Consider the following 6,220-nt stretch of genomic DNA (forward strand, 5'->3'; position numbering starts at 1 on the left):
GGTGATAGAAATTAAAAACCTCTCCAATTTATATCCTTATTCAACAAAAAGATCCACATTCAAAACCTTATTAACAAGTAAATCAACAATAATTTAGTATTAATATTTTTTCGTAGTTAAAGAAAATGATATTTTAGTTACAAACACAACTATCTATCTTTAATAAATTTTTATGAAATATCACATTGGGGCAAAATAAAGAAGTTAATATTCATGATGAGAAGTTGGGGTGTTGATTTGTTAGATATTAATTATCTATACTAGTTTTTATTATTTATAATATATTATCTTGCTTTAGTCCAAAAAAAAAAGTCAATGGTTTTTTTTTAACTAAAAATGACTTAGTTCGAAAAGTAAAAATTACCTTAAAAATAATATAAAAAGGAAACTCATAGTCTAATATGATCAAAATGACTGAAGGTCAAAATCGAGGCTTATAATTATATCAATGATAATATGAAGATTAGGAAAAAAATCTAGTACATGATCATGGTCAAATTAACATTAAGAGTAGCATCAAAATTAGAATCGAATCAGGGCCAAAATCAAATAGATGCTTACTACATTGGTAATGAGAATGTAATTTCGTTTTATTAATTTTCTACAAAACATGATCATGTTTTTAAAATTTGACACATGTCAAGTATTCACTAATGTGGATTAGAATTAGTTCCTCTCCATATGGGTGGAGGGTCCAGACTCAAAGTAAGGCCAGGATCATGGCCAAGATCAGGGCTAGAATCAGGGCGAAGATCAGTGCCAATATCATGGCCAGTTTTAAGGCCAAGATCAGGGTTAGAATCAGGGTCAAGATCATTGCAAAGATCATGGTCAAAATTAGGGACAAAATCAGGGACGGGTTGAGCGGTCCAGAGAGTAATCCTAGGCCCACCACAAGCCCTAGTTTAGGGCCATAATATTTTGGCCCTAACCCGCTCTTAGGGCCAAATCTTTAGCCCAAGCCCTATTCGGGCTCAGAGCAGGCTTAGGGCAGGTCAAGGCCGCTAGGGTCAAACTTTCACCCCGGCCTACTCCACATTGCACCATAGAGGTGCATCTTTTATTTATAATAAATCTTATAAAATACAATCAAAGATTATATAGAAAGACAATATACACTGTGTTTGAAAGAAAAGATAGACTACTATACATAAAAAAGGTGTCACCAATGGAAATATAGATTGCCAAAATTGTTGTAGAGTGGCTGAGATCTTCTAAAATAATGGAAAGTGTATATCATCCTACCTTTAGAGGATCTACATTATACTACCATCTTAGGAGGATTTGCAATATATGGAATGACAATATATCATTTACGAAGGATCTGCAGTATATGGAATGATAATGCATCCATGGAAGATTTTCAATTTATGGAATGAGAAGCGCATATCCACTAGTACCCACTGACTACTTCAAGCATCATTTTCTTCTTTGAACTTGGCATTTTATCAAGAGGGACCCTTGTTAATCTAATGGTCAAACTTCTTGTCTTGACAGCCCACCTATATCAACCAAGAGGTAGAAGGTGGGGTCCTCTAATCCATAAAAAGAGAGGAGAAGGGTGAGAGCAGAATTGTTAGTCTACTGCTTAATTAGAATACGATACAACTCACAAAATAGTGTTTACCACATCACAATGGTGCATGAAAAAAGCTTATGACAGGATAGAATGGACCTATATCCAAGCTATCTTATTAAAATTTGGCTTTGATCCTCGGTGGGTTTCTATGATCATGAATAGCATTTCATCTATGTCTTATAAGCTACTTGTAAATGGGAATAGTAGTAGCTCCATCTTTCCTACCAGGGGAATTAGACAAGGAGACCCTCTTTCACCAGCCCTCTTCATTTTGTGTGCACAAGGTCTGAGTGCTCTTATCAATAGGGAAGCAAACTTGGGACATATCAAAGGCGTTCTGATAAAAAATAGAGCACCACCTATTCACATCTCCTTTTTGCAGATGATACACTACTATTCTCAGAGGTGAATTTAAGAGCTGTACATAACCTTAAGGATGCACTCACTCTTTACTGTCAGAGTAGCGGCCAAGATATGAACTTGGAGAAATCTAGTATTGTCTTCAGTCCCAATACCCAGGCCAAGGTCAAGAGGTGGTTCTCCAGAATCCTTAAGGTATCTTACAAGAAAGAACCCACTAAATACCTTGGCTTACCACCTGAAATTGGGGGCTTGAAGATCCTTTTTCATACTTGAAAGAAAGAGTGCAATCCAAGATGGAAAGTTGGAAATTGAGACTACTCTCTCCAGTAGGGAAAGACACCATGCTCAAATCTGTGGCCTTTGCTTTACCACAATTTGCAAGCTCGCATTTCAAAATCCCTAAAACTGTTCATGATGATATAAGGAAGAATTCAGCAAGTTTCTTTTGGGGGGAAGAAGGAGGTAGATCAAAGATTCACTGGGTCTCATGGGACCGCTTATGTTTATCTAAAGAAGAAGGTGGTTTGGGCTTTCGGGATCCATATAGGCAAAACTTGGCCCTTCTTACCAAAGTCGCATACAGACTTTGGTCAAATCCAGATTCTCTCTCGGCAAGATTCATGAAAGCCATTTACTTTTCGCATGTGTCCTTTCTAGAAGCATCTTTGGGACAACAACCTTCTTGGGCATGACGAAGTATAATGGAAGGTCAAAGAATTCTTGCAAATAACCTTATTTGGAGGGTTGAGAATGGTGACAAGATTCGGATTTGGGAGGATAGATGGATACCCCTCTTACCTCATGGCCGCATACAACACCAAAGACCAGCTCATTGTCATCTTACTTGGGTTGCGGATCTTATTGATCCAATAAGCCGAATATGGAAGGAAGATGTCATCTCTACCATTTTTCATCCTTTAGATATTGTAGCCATTCTAAAGATCAAGCTGAGCATATTTCCTAGAGAAGACTAGCAAACTTGAACCATCAAAAAATGGGGTGTTTTCAGTCAAATCCACATACCATACACTATCAAATGAGCACAGGGATAGACTTCGACAACAACACTCCACCAATCCCATACCAAGATGGCAATCTGTCCCAAAGTTTGTTTGGAAAGGTATTTGGAATCTTCATACCCTTCCCAAAATCAAATATTTCTTATGGAAAGTTTGTGCAGATGGCCTCCCCACAGCAGCTGGACTTCACCGGAAAAAACTTCCAATTGATCCACTTTGTGGTCGAGGATGTGATGATTGTGAAGATGCCACACATTGCCTTTTGGGTTGTGATTTCGCCAAGGCCACGTGGTTTGCTAGTGAGCTACACCATATTCCCCCTAATGATCCAAACCTGAGCTTTGTCAAGTGGTTTGAGGGTCTTAAGAAACTAGATTCATGTGAGAAGACTACAGACCGGAAACTTTACAGTTTATGTTCATTTATTTGCTGGTACTTGTAGTTAGCAAGAAATGATTTGGTCTTTATAAGGAGGATATGGACCCCTGTCGAAGTGGCAACTCGAGCATATGAAGCACATACCGAATTCTAGACAGCTAAGAAGCCCAAAGCCCATTTGCACACCCAGGCCCAACAGCGTGATGCACAAACCGTTATGTCACAAGCAACGGAGCCCATTTGGTGTCCACCGTGTAAAGGCTACTTTAAGATCAATTGTGATGCTTCCTTCGTTGCCGAAAAACAGCTTTTGGGCTTGGGCCTAGTCATTCGAGATCACATGGGCACTGTCATTTCTGCTATCTCAGAACCCACAACGGGCGTTTCGGCTCTCCAAGGGGAGGCTCTTGCACTTAGATCTTCTCTCCTTTATGGGCTAAGTGAAGATATTCAAAATGTTATTTTGGAATCGGACTGCAAAGAACTCATACACCTCCTTCATCAGCCAACAAGTCCAAGGCCCTCTTCGGTTGATTCCATAATTTCTGATATTCTGCACTTGAAGAACATTTTCTCTCATTGTACGTTTTCTCTTATTTCTAGGAAGATCAATTTAGTTGCGGACTTCCTAGCCCGGAGGGCCCAGTCACTTTCGGGCGTGACTGTTTGGCCCATTTCCACTCCTTGGTTGAGAGCGCTTTGCTCTTCCTCCTCGGCTCTACTTGTTGCTTAATAAAGAAGACTTTCTTACCAAAAAAAAAAAACATCACAATGGTGCATATCAAATCACAATAGTGTGTATAATAGGTTAAACGTCAATAACTTAGAAAATATGCAAAATTACATAATTATTTCACAACAAATAGTACAATGATTACAACATAAAATCAAAACAACTTGACACATCATCACATGCTAATATGGCCTTCACATTACAAAGTTTATCCCTCAGTTGCTGCATTTGTTTATGTATTAGATTGTCCCTTTGGAGATCTCCTATATCATTCTTTGGATACTTCTAAGAAAAAAGAAATCACAATCTCCTGGAGAAAGCATGCATTAAAACACAGATGAGTGGACGGATTATTTATTTAAATCTTCTACAATACTAGACGAAACGAACCCAATGGGACGGCTGAACATAGCATTCTTGTGGATTGCTTGATTGGGCAGTCAGCGAAGTGGGAAGAAGTAAATCTCTTTGACTATTTGTGGACCGAAGTCACCACAATAGAGGTAGATCCAAGACTGAAAGCCATCAACTTGGCAGCTCCAAAGGTGGAACCCATAGAAGCCAAGGTCCTATGGGCTAAACCACGGCTGAGATCAAATAACCTGCCTAAACCAGGCAGACCTTTGGTCCAGAAATGGGTGTTTTGCTTCTTTGGTTGTGGCCGTGCCTCCACGCACGGCCACTGTGGGTGAAAGCCTCGGGGAGGAGAGCAAGAGAAGTGAAGGCTATGAAGATAGAGCGAAACACAAACAGATCCCAAAGAATTTCTGAATCTGCTAGCTGAGAACTACTGGGAGTGTAAACACCCACCATATATGAATCCATTAAAGGACTAAAAGTTTCCATTGTTCAGGAGTTGGAGAGAAACAAAGGAAACTCTTAGTCCTTCAATGCATTCATGGTGAGTGTTTACACTCCCAATAGTTCTTGGATTCAGAAACTCTTTGGATCCTTTGCTCTATATATGTTCATAACTTTTCACTTCACTTGCTCTCCTCCCCTGGGCTTTCACCCCTAGCGGTCGTGCGAATAGGCACAGCCACTACAGAAGGGGCTAAACACCCATTTCTAGACCCAAAGGCTTGCCTATTTTGGCAGGCTTTTTTATCTCAGCCATGGCTAAGACCCTGGCCTTTATCGCTTTCACCTTTGGTACTACCAAGATGATGGCTTTTAGCCTTGGATCTACTCCTGTTGTGGTGTCTCCAGATCCACAAATAGCCAAAGAGATTCTAACTTCACCCCACTTCGCTAACTGCTCGATCAGCCTCTACAAGATTGCTTATGTTCACCCGTGCCATTGGGTTCGCACCTAGTGGTACTTGTAATAACCCCAATAGAAGTTAGCACAAGGAGCTCTTGCTATTCTTCAAGCAGTGCCCTCCTCCTGTCTTTTAGTCCACGAATGTGTTCTCGGATCAATTGCATATTTCTTCTAGACAGTTGAAGTAGAGTTTACTTGAATTCTTAAAAGACCCTGATATTGTCGTTTACTCAAATTTCAGTTCCCTCGACGTATTTATACTTCGCTGATGATGATGCCATTCTTCTGTCAATAACCAAAAGAAAAGAAGAAAAAAAATCAGTTAACCAAACAGACAAGGAAAACGCAACAATGATAATAGAACATCATACAAATAAAATAAGGTCTTAACTGCATTTTTATTTTTAAGAACAATAGGTGTAAGACTTTCCAAAAAAAAAAAAGTTGCAGGTAGAGTTATGAATTTGTATGTTTCATCGTGTTTGAATCAAGAACCCTAAAGCCTTGAGAGCTTGGGCTTAAGTGCACAATAATAGTTTCAAAACCCGATTGCAGATGCGGCAACCAATAACAAACAAATCAAGAAATATTGTTAAGAATATTGTAAAATGCACAACGAAAATTAGACACATAAAAACAAGAGACAAATATTTACTTAGATCGGACCTAAAATTAGACACATTACAAACAAGAGACAATGATTTACTTAGATCGGACCTAAATCTTACATCCAAGGATGAGTTCAAAGGGATTCATTATGCACTAACTAAATCAATGAAAATGTTACAAGAAAAACTCTTTGCACTCACAATCTTTCAAACATAAAGAAACACTAAGATCACAACAACCTATTGAGAATTTACACCACCAAACACTCTGATATG

Source organism: Hakea prostrata, chromosome 1 (assembly GCF_041222555.1).
Source record: "Hakea prostrata isolate BN-2017 chromosome 1, UWA_Hpros_2, whole genome shotgun sequence".
In the NCBI taxonomy this organism is placed as follows: domain Eukaryota; kingdom Viridiplantae; phylum Streptophyta; class Magnoliopsida; order Proteales; family Proteaceae; genus Hakea; species Hakea prostrata.